Source organism: Onychomys torridus, chromosome 3 (genome assembly GCF_903995425.1).
Source record: "Onychomys torridus chromosome 3, mOncTor1.1, whole genome shotgun sequence".
NCBI classification, from domain to species: Eukaryota; Metazoa; Chordata; class Mammalia; order Rodentia; family Cricetidae; genus Onychomys; species Onychomys torridus.
This window is the reverse complement of record NC_050445.1, coordinates 450,933-474,879: the sequence shown is the minus strand read 5'-3', so window position 1 is coordinate 474,879 and position 23,947 is coordinate 450,933. Positions and strand designations below refer to the sequence as shown.

At 43.8% G+C, this 23,947-nt stretch overlaps 1 long non-coding RNA gene and 4 other non-coding genes across 7 annotated transcripts in view; all 5 read left to right on the top strand.

The window, feature by feature from the left end:
- The window catches only part of LOC118580894, a 143,520-nt gene that overhangs the window by 47,108 nt on the left and 72,465 nt on the right, over positions 1–23,947 (top strand). The window lies entirely within an intron of this gene.
- Positions 2,932–3,003, top strand: Trnac-gca. Its single transcript has one exon. It is a non-coding gene; the product is annotated as a tRNA-Cys (tRNA).
- Positions 4,682–4,753, top strand: Trnac-gca. Its single transcript has one exon. It is a non-coding gene; the product is annotated as a tRNA-Cys (tRNA).
- On the top strand, positions 9,788–9,859 carry Trnac-gca. The gene has a single exon. It is a non-coding gene; the product is annotated as a tRNA-Cys (tRNA).
- On the top strand, positions 12,729–12,800 carry Trnac-gca. Its single transcript has one exon. It is a non-coding gene; the product is annotated as a tRNA-Cys (tRNA).

Below are 23,947 nucleotides of genomic sequence, written 5' to 3'. Positions count from 1 at the left end.
AGGTGTGTGCCACCACCACCCAGCACAACCACAACTTTTTAAAAATTGGGTTCAAGGCCCGCTCCAGGAGATGGAACCCATATCTGACACTGCTACAATGTCCTTGAACCTGAGACTAGCTCAGGCATGGGCCCTGGAGGAATTCCACTCATATTTTTTGCTAAAGGAACATAGCAATAAAATGACTGCTAATGACATTCTGCTATTCCATAGATCAGTGCTTTGCTCAGTCCACATCAGAGAAGCTTCTCCTTGTAGTAGGTGGAAATGAGCACAGAGACCCGCACTGGACAATGCACAGAGTGAGAGACGTTGGAGCACTCAGTCATAAAAGGGATGCCTTCATCAACCTCTCCACTCAAGTCTCAGGGTTCTGTGGTGAAGAAGAGGGTGAATGGTTTTAAGAGGCAAATGTGGAGGATGGCTCCATGGAACCAGAGTCAGCCATTTGTATCTCGTTTGCCCCTCTTGCTCCTTTTCACTGTAGTCAGCAGAAGAGGATCAGTAAGAACCACGTGACACGGTCAACACCAGTCTGTCTTGGAATCACCTCTGACAACAACACTAGTCCAAAACTCTTCACTTTAGCCTCTGGCAGATTTCTAGTCAAGAGCAAAAGACAGCCACATTATTTGCCAATCTATCATAAGAAAGCTAACATTCTTCCCCTCTGCAGTCTTTTGAGCTGGAACTCCACAGCCATACTGCTCTGAGTACCACTGTTTTCTAAGTTCCTATTAGCATGGCACATTAAGCTCCCTTACATCATTCAACTGCTTTTCTAATCCAACATCTAGTCCCAACATCTTCCATAATCCTCCGACAAGCAGCATGGTCAGGTGTGTCATAGCAATAACTCAGGCCCTGATATCAATTTCTCACCTACTGTTCTGTTACTATAGTGTTACATTTATAGTTATTATACTCTTGTAGTGTCATGAAGGACACAATGATCAAGGCAACTTATAAAAGAATGCATTTAATGGGGGTATTGCTTACAATAGCATGAGGTTAGATCACCATGGTGGGAAGCATGGTAGCAGATAGGCAGGCATAGCACTGGAGCAGTTAACTGACAGTTTACATGTGATCCATAAGCAGGAGACAGAGAGTAAGACTGACCTGATATGGGATTTTAAAACCACAAAGTCCCCTCCCAGTGACACACCTCCTCCAACAAGGCCACACACCTCCTAATCCTTCCTCAACAATCCACTAAATGGGGACCAAACATTCAAATATATGAACCTCTGGTGGTTGTTCACATTCAAACCACCACATAATTTTATGAAAATTATTTAAATTAAATATACAGATTATTGGTATAGTGTGTGGGAAGAATTATATGCCTTATCAGATATACAAAGGCTAGAAATTTTACATCCATTCACCCCTCACAGAAGGGGTTCAGCTCCCAAAAGAAGGAATGCCATTTTGTTAAGAAACATCCAAGGATTCAAAATCTGGGAAAGAGATACTCCACACAGAAGAGATGGTAGAAAAGAAGAATGTCAAGGTGAAGGAAGTCACAAGGCCTTGACCATGCAGCAGGCAGTTGGGAACAACCAGAACAAAAGGATCAGGAGCCCAGGCCACTCCTGGAAAACAGAAAGTAGAAATGTGTCTATGCATGGAATATTATTCTAAAAAATATTTCATGGAGAACTCAGGACTTGTGGAAGATGTAGATATTTAAAGAACGTGAAACAGTTTAAACATAATAGTATCATTAACTTCAGGAAAATCAAAAGTTCTACCTGATGTCTTTGTCCTGTTTAGAATGACACACATCCACCATACACAGTGTTAACAAGTCATCATGATAAAAACAGAGAAGAAGGTCATCCAACTAAAGGTTGGGACATGAATGTAATGGGAAAGTGAGAATTGAAGAAGGCATGAAAATGATAATCCTTTTCCACAAGTCAGTTACTGATGTCCAGACCTGGTTAAAGAAGACACCCCATGCTGTGTGCATTTTACATGAGTGCACAGGAAGGACTAGAAGAGAGAGTGAAACCTTTGGAGAATGGCTCCCTTTGGGCGACAGGAGCGATAAGAAAAGAATTCAGAGGACTGTTGTGGTTTTTTTCCTTCATAATTTTTTTAACTAATAATGAGTTTTCAAAATAACTGAATTGTAGCTAGGCGGTGGTGGCGCATACCTTTAATCCCAGCACTTGGGAGGCAGAGGTAGGCAGATCTCTGTGAGTTCAAGGCCAGCCTGGGCTACAGAGTGAGATCCAGGACAGGCTCCAAAGCTACACAGAGAAACACTGTCTCAAAAAAATAAAAAAAAATAACTGAATTGTGCCATATATGTTGATATAAACATATGACAATGAGTGTGTGGAGTGGTGATCGATCTGAAGGCCAGGGCAGAGGCCAGCGCTTCAGCATTCCTGACCCTCTGTGTCCTCCTGCTCTGCTGTCAGAGCTCCTCGATGACCCACTCAGGCCTGAAGAGACATCTTCACCATCTACCCAGTGGCTACCCTCAGGGGCAACACTCAGATCACCCATAGGCTGGAGAGATGTCTTCACATGCAGGTACCCCACTGTTCCCCAAAGAAGTAGGCAGAGTCTCTTCACACTGATACTTGTGTATAACTGAAGAAGCCAGACATGTAAATCTGAGTTCTTTATAGTAGCTTATGCCTCTCTGTCTCCAGCTATGCAGTTCCCACAGGCGGAGGTGTTCCTTTGTGTGTGTGTGTGTGTGTGTGTGTGTGTGTGTGTGTGTGTGTGTGTGTGTTGCTGACATGACAACAGGGGGCAGAGTTGGAGTCACTGGGGACTGGAGAGGGACCTCTATGAACTGAGTTTATGGAAGCAGCAATGCTAGTCTTACTAAGTAAAGAGTATACACTGAAGTAATGATGAGTATGACTATGAAGGTAAAAGGCACTTATTAAACTTGTCTGGCAGGGAGTGGGCATAGCTCAGGGGTAGAGCATTTGACTGCAGATCAAGAGGTCTGTGGTTCAAATCCAGGTGCCCCCTGCCATAAGTTTATTTCTTTATGTTTTTACCCATGGAGCTATCACACACTAGTCCTATGCTTCTTCTGTTTATTAATGGTCCTCAGCAGAGTTGGAAGCTACAGTGTAGCCATTCATGTGGATGGATGGCTGCTCCCATCTCTTCCTACTAGCTCCATGCCCGTCCTACTTTTATTACATGTCTACATTCCTCCTGTGCATATCTAGTTTCTCTGGCTCATTTCGGTTCTGAAAGAGAAGGCAAGGACTATGATGGAGAATTCTTCTGGTTTTTCCAGGCACAGCAGCCATACAGACAGCCAGTGTCCAGAATGAGAGGAAAGCTGAACCAAAAATATCTTTCCCCCCATGGCTGTCTGTGAACATGTGGTCAGAACTAAGGAGACAAATCCCAGAAGCAGGCTGTCTGTGTGGGGTGGACATTTCCCACGTGAGCTTCTTCCCCTTCCAGAGCCCACTGCTCACTTGCTTCATCCTCAAAGGCTAAAGCCTGGCTCAGCTGCTGTACCAGGAGAGAGGGATCCTCCAGTGTTGCCTGTGACAGTGCAGGTTAGGATACTGTGAAAAGCTCTGAGAGGCAGCCATTCTGTCTTCAGGGAAGGAGGAGAGAGGTGCCAGGTGGATTGTAGTAGCCAGATGCATGGAGTACACTGGGAGAACACAGCCCCAGAGTCATCCAAGCAGGGCTTATGGGGCTCAAAGAGTCTGCAGCCGCATCATGGAGTCTGCTTAGAACTGTGCTAGGTCCTGTGCAGACATGCTGCGGTTGTTTAGTTGGGGTTTTGTGGGTCTCCTAACAGTGGGAGTGCAGGTGTCTCTGACTCTTTCCCATGCACTTGGGACCCTTTTCCTCCTATGGGGAACTTATCTTCTCCTTCCAGAGCCTTGATATGAGGGGTTTTGCCTAGTCCTATTGCATCTTGTCATGTTGTGTTCAGTTGATATCACTGCTCATTTCTGAAGGGAAATTTAGGAGCAGTGGTTCTCGGGGAGAGGGAAGGTGTATATGGGGGTTACTCTGAGCAGTGCATGGAGGGAAGGATGAGGTCGAGATGAATTGTATGGGGAAAGAATAAATAAAGATTAAAAGGAAATAGTGTGGCCCTGGAAAGCTGCAGAGCCGAGGAAGGCATCTCACCAGTCAGGTCTGGCGGCTTCTGGAGAGTAGGTCTGAGAGGATCTGTAATTTAACTTTATAGTGAAATTTATTAACTGAGTACACTGGTACCAGTGGGGGTATAGCTCAGGGATGGAAATACACCCAATAACATGTCAGAATTGCCTGTAGCACCTATTGAGACACATCAGACCCTGGGTCCCTCCCAGAGAGTCTGACCAAGAAGTTCTCAGTGGACAGAGAACTTTCCCTTTCCCACTCCCACTCACCTCCAAAGGTCAGCTAAGCAGCCAGTGTATTTGCATATGGCTCCTTTGGCTGAGTTGAAGAAGTCTGTAGAAGCAGGCCTCCTGAATTTAATGCCCCTGCCTCAGCTAGGATCTAAGGCAGGAGGATGCTAGTCATTCATGAGGACATGGCAGCCATGTGCAGAGGCAGCTCAGGGCTGGGTCTCATAGGAGGAAGCAGATGATGGCAGAGCACTGACATGTGTACCTGTGATGTTAGCAGCAGGGAGTGATCATTCAGGTTCTGAGTGCCTGTGAGACACTAATATGTAGGTGGGGGTATAGCTCAGGGGTAGAGCATTTGACTGCAGATCAAGAGGTCCCTGGTTCAAATCCAGGTGCCCCCTTGCTTGAATGTTTTGGTAGTTAATTTGCCACATTCACCTTGCAGGGGAACTCAATGTAGCTAGGAGGTCTCTATTAGTTGGGAGTTATTTCAACTAATCCCAGATCCTCCATTCTGGGCTTTATAATTCAGAGTGTGTATAGCTTAGCTCCTTAACCCATTACAGTCACCCAAGGTCCCAGAGCCCACAGGGCTTACAAGTCTTCTCCTGAGCACACCAGCTGCTCTCTGTAGTTAGTAGTTCCCCCTTACATGCATCTCCCTGTTTGTCCTTCCCAGACCACTCTTCACCTCTCTCCTATGTTCTGATTGTAGAGGGATCTGTTTTTCTATGCTTCAGTTGACCACTAAGAGAAGAGGTCCATTTTGAAAACCCAGTTTCTATCTGGGAGTCTATTTGTCAAGAAGGTCTGAAGCCATGATATTAATGATAAGTTCAGAACCATCTGGCTCCTGAATCCTTAGTGTGTTTTCCTGTGGAAAGGCAGGAAAGCCAGACTTGAACAGCTCTCCAGACCTAGAAAAAGAAATTATTAGAATATGTCAGAAGCCAACCTGGTACTGTGGGCTCCCATGACAGTCAAGAGCCAGGGCAGTCAAGAGCCATGCTTGTTCCAAAAAGTTTCTGCTCTCCCTCTCCATTTGCCCACTTTCCCCAGGGACAGAAATTATGATATTGAACAACACTTTAATAAAGAAATTTTAGACTGGGTGGTACCAGGGTATGGAGGGTTGAACCAGAGAACTCTGAGTCTGCATCTAAGGCTTAGATCCAAGCTATTCCTACCATGACAGCCATCAAATAAATGGTATTTCTTTCTAATTAGTTTCTTTTATGTGTAAAAATCACACTGTAACTTCACCTTCCTCAGTAAAGAGGGCTGATTTGTTGGGTGCAAGCTACCCTGGTAGGCTGCTGGATGCCAATCTCTGTTTCTTTTGCATGCTTTCTTCTACCTCACCCTCAAGTTCCCCCTGCCTGATACCCTCAGATGCTGAAGCCCTGACACTTCTCTCTCTCTCATCTCTCTGAGTGTAACCAGAAATAAAATCTAGAGAGCTGTGGAGTTACTAGGAGTCAGTGCTTAGCTCCCTCACTTAACATCCTGTATCTGAGGCTGGGATTGGATGGCTACAGAGACTAAGGAAATATGGTCATGATACTTCATCTTTGTCCCATTTTAGTGGTCTTTGGTCTAGTGAGAATGATGTAAAACACAAAATTCCATTAGATGTAATAGGAAAGAGATTATCAGCACAGAGTCAGGCTGATTGGGATAGATTTAGTTACAGCCCGGAAGATATGGTGAGGGTTAGTGGAGTTTTAAAGATGAGAGTATGCTGAACTAGAGTAAAGACACTGTTGCTGAAGACACTATACACTTTAGTGTAGGACACAGAGAAACAAGCTGGAACTTACCTGAAAATGTCCTCTCTGGTGGCTGGTTTCCATAGTTCTGGAAGGTGCTAGACAAGCTGCTGGAGAAGAGAGATCAACGGTATCCCTGCGATGAACCCTGCATGCTACAGTACTGACCTGCCAGGCAAGATACGCCCACTTGGCATGAAGTCTAAGACTGCATACAACTGCTTTTGTATTCATTTTGAGGCCTGCTCCACAGGAGGGAATTCTGGCCTGGTGCTGCAGAGCTGGTCAAAAGCCCATGGCTTGGGAGGTCACAGGTCCTAGGGAGGAGCCTACTACTGTTGTTTTGCTAAATGACGTGTCAAACTGTCCTTTAAATATGTTTCTACTGCTAGATTAATGCTGTCCTCAACCTTAGCCAGAGAAGCTTCTCTCTGCAGTGATCAGAAGTTAATGCAGAGACTCGTAACTGGTCAAAGTGCTGAGTATATGTGACTATTGAGTACTCAGACCTTAAACTGGACATTTACATCAACTCCTGACCTGAACCAACAGGTCATTCTTCAGTAATGGTATCCTAAGTGGAAGACCAGGAGATGAGAAGATAAAGAAGATAGAAAAGGTGTGGTCAGGAGGTCTTACACAAGCTATATTTCATGTCAACCAAGTTTATTAGGAAGCACAGCATCTTATATACTGTTTTCAGGGGGAAATTTGGCCAAGGTCAGCAGGGAGCTAAATCGAACAATATTGGCAAAGAGAACCCAGGATACCTCAGACACAGGTGCTTAGGACTGATAGCCACAGCCCTTAAAGGGGAAATCCAGGTTCCTAGGAGCCAAAACCTTCACTCCTTCGAGGCTCTGGCCCTAGCCCCAGAGTAGATCTCACCAAGTCTGTCCCTAGACAAGGACACAGAACTGGTCTCCCCTTTGTCCTTTGTAGGCCTCTGGCAACGCTGTGGTACCCCTGGCTCCTAACAGTCTCTTCAAGGCTCAGAGAGTACCTCAGAAGATGAGCAGAAGAAAGATAAGGGCTGGAGAGTGGGGAGGAGTGCTGTGATTCTGTCTTCCGCAGACATGTTGTCCATGGCCTCACTGCAGTTTTGGTACCTGTGTAAGATCAAGTCAGCAAGATCAGTCATCAGGAAGCAATACCAGGGACTCGGCAGGTTATTAACAAAAGAAATGAGAGAGTAAGGAAGTCCGGAAGAGGATGGTTGGGGGCTCCTGTGGGAAGTAGTGGGGGGTATATATAATCAAGACACATTGTTTATATATATGAAATTATCAAGGAATAAATAAAAGACGTTCATTTTTTTTTTTAAAGATGAGAGTGTGGGCAGCATGCAGGAAGGTTTCACCTGACAGGCAGTGGTAAAAAAAGAAGAGTTTGTGGAGAGCTTCCTAGAGTTCAAAGGAGTGTGTGTGTGTGTGTGCATGCATGCATGCATGTGTGTGTGTGTGTGTGTGTGTGTGTTTGTGCATGTGTGTGTGCTCGTGTGTTTGTGCGTGTGTGTGTGTTTGTGCATGTGTGCATGTGTGTGCACGTGTGTTTGGGCGTGCGTGCGTGTGTGTGTGCACGTGTGTTTGTGCATGCATGTGTGTGTTTGTGCGTGTGTGTGTGTGTTTGTGTGTGTGTGGATGTGTGTGCATGCATGTGTGTGCATGCATGTGTGTGTGCATGCACGTGTGTGTGTTTGTGCATGTGTGCGTGTATGCGTGTGTGTGTGTGTGTGTGTGTGTGTGTGTGTGTGTGTGTGTGTGTAGGAAGTATGATGCACCTAAGGGTTAGTGGTGGATGATTAGATGGACACATCTTTCTAAGAGATGGATTGTGGATTGGAGTTCAGGCTTTGTTTTGGGAGTCTCAGGTAGTCCTGCAAGCTGCATCGGAGCATCTAAGTGGGTCATTTATTTGAGGAGATTTTTAGGACACATTACAGACAGTGGTTTGGAATTATAAAAAAAAAAAAGTTAGAAAGAAAAAGAAACAAGGATATGATACTGTCGTTAGTTTTTAAATAAGAAGGAATAAAATTATGGATAATTATTGAGGACATTAAAATTATAGTAAAATTATTGTTGTTAAAAGATTACTACCGTTAAAACAAACAAAAACTCCACAAGGTATTGTGTATACCAAAAGTTTCAGAAAGAACTTACACAAACAATTACAGAAAATTTTTAAAAGGGGGTTACTTACCCCAACTCATTTTGTAAGTCTAATTAAAGATGCTGTGAAAATTATCAAAGATTATAAGTAAAAACAAGAAAACAGGACAGTCTCACTTATTGAACATAGATTTTTTTTCTAAACCATAAATAAAAGTTTTAATAAATCAAATTCAGCATTGTATTTAAAAAAGAGTAACAGGTAATAACCAAGCTAACTATTGAGGAATGCAAGGTTGGCTTCACCTTATGAAGCTCTGCCTTCATACTGTGTTAGCACATAGTATATAGCAAGTGACTTTGATGCACACAACCAGGCCCTCAGCACATTTCTGAGCATTCAGGCCAAACGTCAACTTTAGCATTTTATGCTGAACTGTGTTCAGGTTGCAGAACACGCAGCATGCTAAAAACATCAAGGAAACAGCACTCTGTCCCATGAACAACCCCGACAAATACTGCTGGGAGGTGGTGGTTAAACATACCAGCTCCCTTGAAGGAGGGTGACCTGAGGTGTCCTATATGTGTTCAGACTTAGTATAAGCCCTGGATGCATACAACAGATAAATGTTTCATCTCCCACCTATATTTGCCTTTCTTCCTTTCCCAGACTAAGTTAACCAACCTCTACCAGTGTTTCCTAGACTTTTCTGCAAAGCAAAATTACTTGCTTTCAAATTCTAGTTTCAAGGTCTCCTTATAGAGAAATCCAAACTAATATTTCAGATTAACAAGAAAATGATGTGATTATAAAATAAAGGCTTCCAGTCAGCTGTACCATGCACCATGATCTATTTATTCTAAAGTACAGTGAGTAAGGGGCTATAAGCTCATGCGAGGACAGGCTAAGGAGCTAGCGGAGGAGAAAAGCCATGTATGACAGACACCCCCATGTACAGACAGACACTTTCTCTACATGGGATAGGGCTTTGTCCACCACCAACTTCTGGGTCACATATGTTAGTCTGGTAATATTTCCTGGTCCTAGTGACCGTTGGTCCATTAATGGTTTGGGGATTCCAAAGTCTACCTCCAACTGTTTATTGGAGGAGTTTATTCTTCATTGTCCTTTGTCTATATTAACTGAGAAGTGACCATCTTTCAGTCCAGCCTGTACTGTGGTTCTGCAGCAAGGTCCCTGAACCTAACATTAGGCCAGGAAAGCCGGGCCTGACTTTGTTACCACATTTGACACTCCAGCCCTGTGGGATTTCTGTTTGTAGGTCACACCATGATGGACTCCAGCTTGACTCTGAGGGTCATTTTAGTCAGTGTCAGTCCCCCTCCAGGACTGTTTAACCCTGGGGACTGAAGGCCGGGAGGACAGAGGCTGAAGGGTTTCTAAGGAAGGAAGCCTGAGGCTTTTTATTCAGGAGAGTGATGTGTTTCCTCTGACTTCAGCCTAGAAGTTCCCAAATGATGATGCATAGGGTACAAGTGATGTGGGTGTAACTCTGGAAGTGAAGGATACTAATTAAGCTGTATATTAATAACAGGGGGTATAGCTCAGGGGTAGAGCATTTGACTGCAGATCAAGAGGTCCCTGGTTCAAATCCAGGTGCCCCCTACTCATACCTAGTTTTTAACTTTTTTATATATATAGATACCTGAATTTTAACTTCTTCTTCCTTACTATGCAACAGAGTTAGAAATTATTTTCTTGGAAACAGCAAATATTAAGGATTTATTATTGTGGTTTGCCATCCAATAAATAAATAAATTATGATTAATCAAAGTGTCTATAAAAATTCCATTTCCCAGGCCTCACCTCAAACAATTAGAACACCCTGGGTGGAGCTAAGGTACCTTAAAACTTCCCAGTGGTTTCTAGAACCAGCTGAGATGAGAAACAGCCATACAGAGCTTCCTGGAAGTCTCCTCAGCCCAGGCTGCCTCAGCTCGGCTCTATCTGTGCAGTTCTGTGCTCTGGACCTTCATTCATATCTACAAGCATCTGTGTGTGACACATTGATGTGTAAAATGCCTGTAACTGGACCACACCAGTACCTTTAAGAGACAGACAATTCTTTTTCAGCACTTCTTAGTTTCTTCGATCTTTTTTCTTCTCTATCCAAGAATTCTCTCCAGGAAGGAAGAAGATTGGTCTTCTGATCCCTGCCACTAAGATCTGTGGCTCAGATAGTTCAAGTCCAGGGGCGGGGTGTTGGAGAGGGTGAACTAGCAAGTCAGTAAGAGGAAGTCAAGTTATGTAGTGTGTTTAGTGCAACAGACGAAGGTAATGCCATGTGTTAATCAAGTTTTGGAAGGAAAATACTGCAGAAAAAATTGAAAAGTGACATAGACTATCTCAAAACTAAAAATGTGGTTACCTTTAGGTTTTGGAGAACAAATAGCTTTTTGATAGAAAGTCTCAGAAGCCATTGTGGATACAGATAGGAGAATATAGTTCAGAAGTTCAACTCATGGCTTTTACCATCCCTCACATGAATTGTCTTTAATGGTCTTTAAAAATAAGTGCTTAGAACACATTTCATGATTCATTGGATTTGTATAAAAAGCAGGAGTTTGTATCTTGTATGGTCAAACATGGTTCTTTTAATAAAGCCATTTGGGATACAAGAATGTTTTGGTTTCTATATTGAATGGCAAAGAAATTACCATGTATGACAGAGCCTGGTCATATCTATTCCACCTAGAGACTTTATCTACAGCAAGTAGATAATTGGTTTATTGAGGAGACTCAGGTTTTCACTATAGGCTGGAAAGGAGCCTGTCAGATAAATGGGGATACAGTGAGGAGTCTGACCTTAATAAAACCAGATTTCTCCTTACCTTTAGGGGAGTATAATCTTCCGCTAACATCCTTCCTAACATCCAGTGACCCTGAGTGTCAGGTAGCATGGGTTGGGACTTATAACAATATGCAATGCAAAATGGCATGGCTGTGTTGAACACCAGTGATGTCCCAACTCGTAACTTCAGCCACACTGGAGGGCTACAGGACGCTGGGCTGTTGGTACATATAACGACCAAGTGTGCAAAAGAGCAGACTGCAGAGAAGGCCTCAAAACGGTGGGTGTAGCTATAAAGTGACCATGTGCAGAGGCACATTATTGCTTGGGGTGGTGGCTCACTATGAGAACTCAGCTCGCTGCTTTAAAGCTCAGAACTGAAGTTTTCTCCTTCTACTGCTGAGAAGATTCTGATTAGCCTTCTTCCTGCTTACTGAGCATTACTTGTCTCTGGACTGAGGATCACAAGTCCCTGATTCCAATTCTTATGTTCTCTAGCTTTTTGTCCTTTTGCCCATGGAACATTAGAAAAGTTTCCTTTTTTCCCCTGACTCCTACATGCTGGGTCTTTCTGCAGGGAAGGATGAAAGGCTGATTGAGTCAGTTTGTTTTGCCCTCCTTCGGCCATGTTTGTACTCCAAATGGCCTGCCCACAGCCTAACGTTAGTCCTATTCAGCCATGTCTTACGTATTTGGATAGACAAATCTTCCATGTGATTTTCCACTCTTATATTGTCCCAAGCCTGTGAGGCCTGTCCACATTTTAAGAACCACCAGTGATGGCCCTCTGTGAAGAAATGACTGCTTGTAGTCACACAGTAGAGTAGGCAACACCCTACCCCTCTACCCAGCCAGGTTCCCCTGAATCAGGCTGTTCATCTACTGCCTCAGGACACCTTTCAAAGAGGGCACTTAAGCATAAATGTAGATTCTGGTTATGACTAGGTTACTAATCAGGTGTGTTGCCTTTCAAAGTGAAGTCAATGACTTATTTTTCTCATATCTACATATGGAATGTCACAGATCAAATAAATATCTCTAATCTGTCTATGAGTGATCATTAAGCTTGATAGACACATAGTATCCCTAACTCCCCTTCCCATAGTGTCTATATTATTTTTCAGGTGAGTACCAAGAACTTTTGCTTTTCCCCAGACCTGCTGTGTCCTTTACCTCCAAAGAATCCATTGAACAGCTATTTTTCTGGGTTGAGCTCTTGTATATGAGTTTAAAGGGTATTTATCTGTAGAATTCCATGATATTTTTATTATTTTATATGTATGGGTGTTTTACCTGCAGAAATGTCTGTGTACAGTGAGTGCACACTGGGAATCAGGTCTCCTTAGACTGAAGTTACAGATGATTGTGAGCTGCTGTGTGCTGGGAATTGAACCTGGGTCCTCCACAATAGTAACAAGTGCTTGCTTAACCACTGAGCCAAATCTCCAGTGCTTGGACTCCAAGATTTTTAATGTACCTGCCTCAACTGGGAACGAGGGCAGGAGGATGCTGGTCATGAGGATGTGGCAGTCAGGCATGCAGAGCTAGGTAAGGGCTGGGCCTCATAAAAGGAAGCAGATTATGTCAGATTATACACTGGCAAGTGTACATGTCAGATGTCAACAGTAAGGGAGTGGCCATGCAGTTTTATAATATTTATTATATATATATATATAAACAGGTGGGGGCATAGCTCAGGGGTAGAGCATTTGACTGCAGATCAAGAGGTCCCTGGTTCAAATCCGGGTGCCCCCTAGCCTTTTCCTCAATGAACACATTGTTTTTAGTCCTGTTTTTTCATCCACATGAATTCAGCATGGGAATTTGGTGAGAGAAGACAACATGGCAGATATGATATGTGGATATGGACATGTGTTTTTATCAGGGCTGTCCAGAGAGAATAAGTCAGGATGGTGAAGGGAGACAAAGACAGGGATGAGAGACCAAATTTATCTGGGCACCCCCACAGTCTATAGAAGGTGACATTTCCTCTTCCTCAGAGACATGAGTGTTTTTTTTCTTCTTAAGACTTCAGTAACTGCAGAGCCTACTAATATACCTTACTGAGGGCAATGGGCTTTTATCAAAGTCTACAGATTGAAATATGGTCACATCCCAAAAGTGCATGCATATCCAACATACATATTTGTTGGTCTTGACAGCCTCATCAAGTTGATCATGGCAATATCCAGCATAACAGGTAATGCCTTGGCCAATGGCATGTCCTCAAGTAAGGCCATTAGTGCCAAGGCATTACCTGTTATACCAGATATTGGGTGGATTGCACAGATGGTGGATGGCTTTGAATCATCCTGCAGAGGACAAAGCTCAGGCCATTATAGCAACCAGTGACTGTGGCTGGTGTTCATGGTGCAGCTCCAGTGATTCTCTAACCCAGCAGCTGAAGTCCTGGGTCCTTCATGTTTCATGAACCTGTGACACTAGGCCTCCCTTTGTGCCACCAACGACTCACATTCCTGCCGATGACTCTGTTTCCATTAGCCTGAGATGCCTGAATTACTGGCCCAGACAAAGGGAGAGCTAAGGCTGATCCTGCAGCAGCCAGGCTTCTGTGTCGGGCATCTGCACTTGTTGGTTTCTTTACGCACAGGTGTCTGCCATGGCACACATGTGGTTCTATTAAAGGACAATTTTCTTGTCCTCCCACCATGTGGGTCCTGGGGATCAAACTCAGGTCATCAGCCTTGACAGCAACTGTCTTTACCCACTGAGCCATCTCGGCAGCTCAAGTGTTTTTGTTCGTTTGTTTGTTTTTAATTATACTATCTACAGTGGTTAATATTGACTGTCAATTAGACAGGATCTAGGATCACCTAGGAGACAAGCCTCTTGGCATGCCCATGGAAACGAATCATGATTAGCCTAGCTCTGGAATGCCTGTGAGGGACTGTCTAGATTAAATTAGTTGGGGTGGCAATTGTAGGTGGCACCATACCATGGGGTGGAGTCCTGGAGCACTAGCATGTGCCACTCTCTGCTTCCTGACTGCAGTGTGGTGTGGCTAGCTGCCTCAGGCTCCTGCCACCATGCTATAATGGAGTGTTTTCTTGCAAACCACAACCTGAAATAAACCCTTTCTTCCTTGAGTTAAGTTTTTCAGATATTTGATCAAAGCAACAAGCAAAGTCACTAATATACTGTGGTTTTAAAAATTAAAATGGATGTGAGCAGGGTTGTGATTGTCTGTGATCCCAGCACTCAGGAGGCTGAGAAAAGAGAAGGGTGAAGAATTCAAGAAAAACTTGAGCTACATCATTCTGAGAACCTGTTTCAAAAGTCCAAAGCAAACTTAGTTTAAAAAAAAAAAAAAGACAAAGAACAAACCAAAATGAGCTCACATTACATGTATCAGCAATGTCCTTTTCTTGTGGAATTCTCTCACTAAAACATCTTTCCTGATAGTGCCCCGGACCCATTTTATTTTTTAATGGTTGCATCGTATTCCATCCTATGAATGTGCCATCACGTTTTCAACCAATGACCTCTGATGAACATGCAGATAGCTCCAGTTCTTTGCTGATTAAAATCAGCATGCAATGAATCTCTACAGCTGCATACACTTATGTAACTACTTCTGAAGAAAAAAAATCCTGTAAATATATAAATGGAACATTTTTTCCAAGGAACTATAAACAAAAACAGCAACAACAACAATAAAAAAAACATAGACTCACTAAGTAATCTAGGCAAACCTCAAACTCAGAATCCTGCCTCAGTCTTTGGAGTGTTGTGACCTCCACCATACCTGGCTAACTATTTTTTTTTTTTTTAACAAAAACAGTATGCCTGATATTAACAGTTAAAATATAAACAACAGTACATTGTTACAAACTGGAATCATCCATAATTCCACTCACATAAATTCTGTATTTTGCCTGTGCACTTGACAAATTATCAGGACCCTGAGTCTTTTATTAAATAAATATCAAGCCCAAAGCTCTGAAATTCTGTTTCTTGCAAGGGAAGCTACTGTACGTAGTGACAGTCAGGTACCCAACCCAGGCCAGATACAGTCAGTACTCCATCATTGCTATTGTTGAAGATGAATCTATGGCTAGGTTTGAGGGTATCCTCAGCTGTATAATCCAACAAGCCAGGGGGCTGAAATCAGTCATGTATGAGAAGTAGTGAAGAACACTTTTACAAGAGGGAGGTAGAATTCAGAGAGGGCCTGTGGCACCATCCTACTTATAGGACTGCCTTGTTTTCAGGGGTAGAGCATTCGACTGCAGATCAAGAGGTCCCTGGTTCAAATCCACCTACAGGTATCTCTTTTGCCTCTCTAATTTGGTACTATCCTCACCAGAATTGTCTTCAGTCATTCTTTTTGTCTTTTCAACGTAATATTTTTATTGATTCTTTGGGAATTTCATATCATGCATCCCAATTACCCCACTTCCCAGTACTTCCATGTCCACCCCCACCTTGTGACTTCCCCCCCAGAAAAAAAATTTTTAAATAGCAAAAAATGTTTTTAGTCCAATTTGTGTTGTCTATCTAGTCATTGGAGCATGGTGAAACTCTCAGTGGCCTGCCCCTGCCCACCACCAGAAGCAATGTTACATCATCAATCTGATGTAGATTGAATCTCTTAGGTGTCAGACAGAAGCACCTATTCATAATATGTTTTCAATCGAGTTTAAAACTTGTTATAATCCCAAAGTTACCGTGTAAGTTAAAGATGATAATAATTTTAATTGCATTTGTAAAAACACGGCATTGAATCTGGTGAGAGAGCTGTGGAAATATCAAAGAGCAGCACAATGCAGCTAACTTTCAGCCTCACTGGGAATTTTTATAGAGACATGGACTTTATGACTGGTTATGTGTCCTCCACCTTCCATTCTGCAGGTTAAAGTGAACAAATGGCCAGTTAGACATTGGTGTCAGTTACTGCCCTGCGATAGAATAACACAATGCGAAGCACTTAGGGGAGAAAGGGGTTTATTATTGTTAAGGTTTCAAGGGATAGAGTCCACAGTGGTGAGCGAGGCATGGCCATAGTCAATGGAGGGATGTTGACAAGAGCGGGAAGCTGGCTCTTGATCTTATTTTCATCCACATCCAAGAAGCAAAAAGAGAACAGGAAGTGAAGCATGGCTGTAACCCCACAAAGCCCAGCCTCGGTGATATACTTCCTTCTGAAGGTTCCATAACATCCCCACACAGTGCCATCAGCTGGGGACCAAATATCCAAATACATAAGCCCATGGGGGTGTTCTCATTCAAATGGCCGTGATGTTCTGCCAGGAGTCATCTGTGCCCCGTGTCTGTTTCTTTCCAGACCTTGCCCTACTGGGTACACTGTAGTACTTCTTTCCTTCTTCTACCTTTTGTTTGTCGTGCTAAAACATAGTTTTTAAATCTGAAAAGTTACAAGATTTAAACATGAATGGTTAAGGTTTAATGCTTAAACTAAAAGATAGCTATTTCTTCTTGATCTTATTTGTTTTTTGATACATTGACAATCTCACACATTCACCACCTGTCACCTTCTCCCATTTTAGGGTGGGGTGAGGAGGTGAGGGGTCACAGAAGCCTTCCATGTCCCTCTTTCTCAACTGGGCATCTATGGCCATCAACATCACTGCTGAAGTAGCTTCCTTGCTCTTTATGATCCACAGGAGCACAGATCACGAGCTTCCACATGGTTTCTGGTGACAGCACAGACCACGAACAGGGCCCCCAGCTGCAGTTGGACCACGGACCCAGACAAGGCCCTTGGAGGTAGCCTGGGTCATGGACATCAATATGGCTTCAGGCTGCAGCACATGGACATCCACATGACTTTTGGTGGTAATACAGGCCACGGACATCAGCACAGGATGCAGTCACAGTGGGACTATGGACCCAGACATGACCCTCGGTGGCACACAGACCTGGAAATCACCATGGCTTCAGGTGGCAGTGCAGGCCACTCACATTCATTTGGTCCCCAGTGGAAGCACAATCATTCTTAACCCTTCTTTGTCAGCCTGATCTTTGTCTCTCTGTCGCACTGAATGGCAGTTCACACCTTTACCTGGGCTCCTCACCTCTCCCAGTCCATACTTTGAGCGTTGTGACACTTTTTCCCTCTCTCAGTAGCCAGAAACATCTACATCCTGTGTGCTAAGCTTGTGCGTTGAATCAGTCACAGTCAAGCAGGAGATAGAAGGCCAGTGATTAAGCAGGGAGGATTATATTATGAAGACAGAGTATAAAGATATAAAGAAAACTCTGCATAAGCAGTTCTGTAGAGTGTGAGACCCAAGCAAGGACAAAGGACAGCCAATGTCCAAGCAAAGGTTCAGCCTCCTGGAGGAGGTTTTGTTGTCAATCACTGCTTTGGGTTGGTGTACAGAGTTCTGGGTTTCACCACAAGGTAGTGTCTTCATACCTTTGTCATTACACTTTGCCCTCCTTCCTTCCCTTCCCCACCTCCACCCGCTTCCTGCTCAGATCCCTTTTATTCCCAAATTACTCCATTTACCCCTTCCATTAAGATCTCCTCCTCTCCCACAATCACCTTTTGAGCTTCATGACCTACATACACACATCTGTGATTAGAAACGTGACAAGAACTTTCTGAATTCACAACCTTGCCTGAAGCACACTGAAACCTTACACAGGAAATACTTCTGGGCAGATGCCTGTCCAGTGTCTACCTGTTCAACTGTGGACAGGCACCACCTCATCACAAGCCCTTGTCTTTGATACTTGGATAATTGTTTCAAATAGTGTATGTACCCTCATTTTCTCTTGCTCACCTGAGTGTGCCCTGGGCCGTCAGATCCTGTGTATCCTGGATTCTAATTTCTCTTCTATTTCTGAACAAACTCATTTCTATGTCACCAGCTGCAGACTCACGGGCACCATGACAGATGGGTGTGTTTTGGGACACCAGACTTCCTCGTGGCTTGTTGTACAACAGCACAGTGACTAAGACTGCCAAACGCTGAAATGGGTGTGTGGAGGGGTTCTTGCTGGGACACATCTCAAAATACATGGCTTTCTGTGCAGTGGTGCGTGGTGAGCAATCTGTTCTATCAGCTGCAGGAATGGTGAGGAAGCTTCTGTTGAGGGCAGGAAGACAGCAGCCTGTGAAAGCCTGGAAAGCAGAAAATGTCCTTGGTGGTGCAGAGCTGAGGAGGGGATGTTGGGCAAAAGCCTCAATGCATGAGCTACTTGCTGCAGGCTGCATTTGGCAAGGCATCCTCAAAAAGATCTGAGCTCAGATGAGAACTGGCTTGCTTTATGAGCAGAATTCAAAGATGGTATGGATTACTCAGAAACTGCATAGTTGGGAAAATAAAATTGATGTATCCAAAATTACTGTATCAGTTTAAGACAAAGGAAACTTGGTGCCTTCCATAGATACAACCTCAGGGAAAAGACCAACTCAACTGTGTGGCTTAAAAACCCTTTATTGTGACCACTAACATGACCAGCTAGGTCCTCTCATTGGACAAGTATTCCTAGGAACATGAAGGGTATGATCCCATAGGAACTTGATGTGCCCATGTAGCATGAATCTTAAAGGTACTTGTTAATAAAAACAAACCTGAGGACAGTTATTGGGGTGAATGCTAGAAGATCAGAGAAGCAGAACAAGCCGCAGCTACCTCACCTTGACAGTTCCTCAGCTGGTCTTGTTACCTCAGACTGCAAGCTTCGGTGTCCTCATCCCAATGGCTCTCAGTTGAACTGTGCTGCTCCAAAGCCTGAATGCTTAACCAGCCAAATGCTAAACCAACCAAATGCTTAACCAGCCAAATGCTTCTAGTTTCTGGTCTTCACACCTTATATATCTTTTTACTCTCTGCCATCACTCCCTGGGATTAAAGGCTGGATTTCTGGGATTAAAGGCATGTGTCACCATACCTGGTTGTTTCCAATGTGGCCTTGAACTCATAGAGATCCACCTAGCTCTGCCTCCCAAGTGCTGGGATTAAAGGTGTGCACCACAACCACCTAACTTCTGCTATGGCTTGCTCTGACCGATTTTCTAGCCACCATTTTTGGCTTTGTTCTAGTGGCTGTCTGTTCTCTGACCCCAGATAAATTTATTAGGGTGCACAGTATTGTGGGGAACACAATACCACCACATGCCCAAATACTTACAACTGAGCCAGGGAAAAGCAGTATCAAAGAGGAGTGTGGTGATTGCTGTTAGGAATAGAACCAAATTCATAAGCAACCCACTAGTTTCCTGAGAACCTGTATTAGCCAGGCTTTGTGCTTCTGTGTCCAAATATCCTAGGAAGGCATCTTAGAGGAGGAAGGTTTGTTCTGCTTATGATTCATGGGGTTTCTGCTGTCATAGCAGCAATGGAAAGCATGAGCAGAACAGAACATTTGATATCATGGTGGCCAGAGAATAGGAATACAGGAAGGTGCCAGGGCAGGATATAATGCCTGGGACAGCCCTATGACCTACTTCCTACAGTGTGGTCCCACCACCCATGTTTTAGCACCTTCCACTAACTCCATCCTATGGTGAGTTCATGGAGGGGTGAATCCTTCTTTAGGTCAGAGCCACCACAATCTCTGGGGACCACCTTATGGTCAGCCTCAGAGCTGAATTAACTAATGTCCTGGCATTTTCTCCATCCCTTCAAGCTGACAATTAAGATCCACCGTCACAGGCTGTATTTCCAGAAGTGTGAGCAAACTAGACAAAAGGGTATCACCAAGGACTGCTGTGTTAATGACATTGCACACTTGGGAGACAGGCAAGGTAACTCCTCAGCCATCAGAAATCACATGTTTCTAGTGATCTTTCCAGTCATTTTAAAGGCTAGCGGGAAAGGAATGTCTTAAGCCAAGATTTGTGTAGAACAGCAGGGAGAACCACTCCTGTGTGACAGAGCAAGATCTAACGAAGAAATATTTCTAATTCTGTGGATAGTTTGTCATGTGATATGATAGTGAAGAGGCTGGACATGCTCAAATTGGCATGTACAAGGGAACACATGTCACTAACTGTAGTAGAGAAACATGGCTACTTTCCTGTATTAGAATTTCTTTATTTTTTTTTCTTTTGGTCTTCCACCTAGAATTCACTGTACACCCAAGGATGACCTTGAACAACTGGAATTTTAGGCAAGCCCCACCATACCAGACTTATGTGGTGCTGGGGGTCCAACTCAGGGCTTCATGCATTTTAAGCAAGCACTCTACCAATGCATCTACATCCAAACATATATTTGAGGTTTATTTTTTAAAGTCAGTTTCTTTTTTTATTTACTTAAAAGTTTTTTTTTCATTTTACATACCAACCACAGTTCCCTCTTCCTGCCCCCCCAAACCTCTCCCCACCGCATCCCCCATCCACTCCTCAGAGAAGGTAAGGCCTCCCATGGGGAGTCAACAAAGTCTGGCATATCACGTTGAGGCAGAACCAAGACCCTACCCCCTGCATTGAGCATGGTGTCCCTTCATAGGGAATAGGCTCCAAAAGTTCATGCACTAGGCATAAATCCTGGTTCCACTGCCAGGGGCCCCACCAACTGCCAAGCCACACAACTGTCACCCACATTGAGAGGGCCTAGTTTGGTCCCATGAAGGTTCTCCAGTTGTCAGTCCAGAGTCAGTGAGCTCCCACTATCTCTGGTCAGCTTTCTCTGTGAGTTTCCACATTATGATCTTGACACCGCCCCTTGCTCCTATAACCTCTCTCTCCCTCTCTTCCACTGGCCTCCAGAAGCTCAGCCCAGTTTAAGCCAGTTTCTAAGACCATGTACTCTTCTGCCATTTTTCAGAATTTGAGTATATGTGTGCTGCTGAAAGTGTTCTTATAGTTTCTCTGAATTTGGAATGTAGAGGGGACCAAAATCTTGTCTATTAAGTTCATGAATCAAAGAACCTTTGGCTTAGTTACTTTCCTTTCTGGTAGGACAAAAGACCTTGGCAAAGGCAGCTTAAGAGAAGATTTGTTTTGGCCTTCAGTTTCAGAAGCCCATTATAGTGGGGGAGACATCACAGTTGGAGTGTGAGGACTCAGTTAGTGTCCATAGTCAGAGTAAAGTTAGACACTGTTCAGCTGGCTTTCTCTTTTAGTACAGGAACCTAGAGCTTGGCATGACACCACCCAGTTAGAGTAGGTATTCCCATCTTATTAACTAGGTCTAGGAAACCCCTCACAAACTTGCCCAGCATTTCTTTCCACAGTGATTCTACATTACATCAGGTTGACAATTGAGATTATCCATCAAACTCAATAAGACTTCATGTGGAACACAAGCTCCTGGGCTGTGTTTGGAAGATGGATTGGGAGCAGCGGGTGGAGGTGAGCGTGCTGTGCGTGTAGGAGTAGTCAAGAGGAGAGAGAGCATGGTAAATCAATCTCCAAGCCCCAGTTCTCCACTAGTCCTGCCCAGACCTTCTGGTAGAGATGGAACACACTCCTGGTCCTTGGTCCTCTGACTTACTCAGCATGAGATGGCAGGAAGTGCCCAGCAGGGTCTGGAAACCTGTTCACAGAGTCAGGCCTCCTCGTTTGCATTTCTGTCAGGGCTATGAAAGTGTCTCCTGCCAGCTGCCACTCCTCCACCAGGGACATGAGGCAAGCTGAGGCCAAAGTGCACAGAGGAGAGGAATAAGATGAACCCACAGGGTAAGTGGAGCCAACTAAACAGCCTAGACCTACTAATGGGCACCCACGGTGGTGAGCTCTGAAAATAAAAATGCTTATCACTGCATGGGACTCAACTTTGTAATGAGTAGTTAGATAGCATGATTGTGGAAGTGGCTGACTACCTCAGCTACAGTTCCCACACCTGCCCCCAATACCTATCAAGTGGTAACTAGAGAAAGAAGAGGCTTAAATCTGTCAGATTCAGAATATGTGGATGGAATAGATGTTCAGATACGTGAGAAAACCCTCAGGAATGTAATGGTAAACCCATGGCTGGAAACTGAGTATCTAAGCAGCTGATGGTGGGTTGCCACTTTTCTTTACCTACCAGTGAGTAAGACTTACTGTCCACTGTGAGACGTTTTGCTGTAGTAACATTGGTGCTATGATTTGGATGTGAGTATTTTCTGAAAGCCTTATGTGTTGGAGACTGGATAGATGGCTCAGTGATTTAGAGCACTTACTGTTCTTGCAGAAGATGTGAGTGCAGTCCTAGCACCTATCAAAGACTATTGGGGTCCAGCCCCTTAATAGATTTTTCCCAGGGTCCATGAAAGAATCTACAACCAGCTAAAGATCTAATCTTGGTGATAACAAGTGAATCTACATACACAAAACTCTCTAGTTCATTCACTTTATTCTTCTGAGTCAACTCTCTCTCTACACAGCTTCTCTTCTGCTCTCTTAGCTTCTTTCTTGCCTGATTCTCTCTACAGTTTTCTGCTGTTCTCTTTATGTTCCATCTTAGTTCTCCCATCTCAGTTCTCCATCTTAGTCCTCCTCAGGTCTCTGAGGTTTGCAGTTATATACCCATGCAATCAGCAATACTCTGGCCAAAGCAAGGTCACACGGCTTGAATTCTTCCAGGGTCAAACAGACAGGTGCTAAGATCCACACAAAGAGCAGTGACTGTCAGCATTATTTGCAACCCAAAAGAGAAGTGACTAATGGGGAATGAATCAGCTAAGGGTTAAATTCAGTTAATAGACCTAAAAAGGGAATTTATGTGCTCAAATTATATTCCTAGAAGTGGTTAGAGAAAATGTTAGGAGTCTATAAGTCACTAAGTCATGAGTGAAAATAAAACTACCTTTTTTTTTTTTACATTTGGCATGGTATCTGTCCAAGCTTATCTCAGCTGCACCATTTTATGGTAGGGCAGGGAAAGTGTACTTGGTAGTTAGGCAACCTGTGTCACAGTGCGATGTACCTGGTATGTAGTAACCCTTTTGTTCTGAGTTAATTGTTAAAGGGAGTTCTTTAGAATTAGAGATAACACTTGGGAAAAGGAGGGTTAAGCTTAATTTGCACATCCACCTGGCCTGGGTGGTTGTCTCAGTGTAAAATTTTTGCCTTATCTCAGGAACTAACAGATAGTCTGAATGCTTATGTAACTGTACTCTGTCCTAGGAAGCCTGGGAAGTATCTCAGATAAAGTACTTTTGTCTGGAGATGGTCCTGGCCGGATGTTTGCTAATGAAGATAATTACAGAAAGGCCTGAAATTAACTGTGTGATGGTTGTCAGCACAGTTGGGGGATGTTATCCAAACACTCCAATTATATAGAGGAAATTGTGCCCAATGAGTGATCACTCACACTGTTAGAAGTTCTCAGGCAAAGAATCAAATGGGAAAGTTGCAATAGCACACAAGAAATGTGTTGCAGGAAACAGCTAATATATTCAAGAGCCAAAATCACCAAGACTCCTTGAGTTTTGGCTTTATCCTCTAGAAGAGCCCTGCTATTCCAGGTATTAGCTTTGCCATTGTCAGCTGAATTCCTACTTCATACTTCTGTGGCTCACAGCAAACACCCATGTGGTGGTAAACAAAGGTCTCTAACTCTCCAGTTCCAGGGAATCCAGTGCCCTATTCTGGCCTCCATGGGCACTGCCCACAAGTGGTATACATGAACTCATACAAGCACACATGTAGACACATAAAAAGGAAATAAAACATCTGAAAAAACTGAAAATCCCAACACAGCAAGGTTCAGAGGTGGAGCTTTGGGGAAGTGACTCCATTATGAGGGATCTCACGTCATCACTGGTTAATCCACCGGTGGAGTCACACTATTATGTATTATTGGTGAGGATGGGGATTAGGAGATGGGCTTCATAGAGGAAGTAGACCACTGGAACATGTCCTGGAAAGATATTCCCTGTGTCCTGCCTCTTCCTGTCTGTCTCTCCACTCACCACAGACATGGACTGAAACCTCTAAAATGTGAACCAGAGTAAATATACCCTCATTTTACATATTT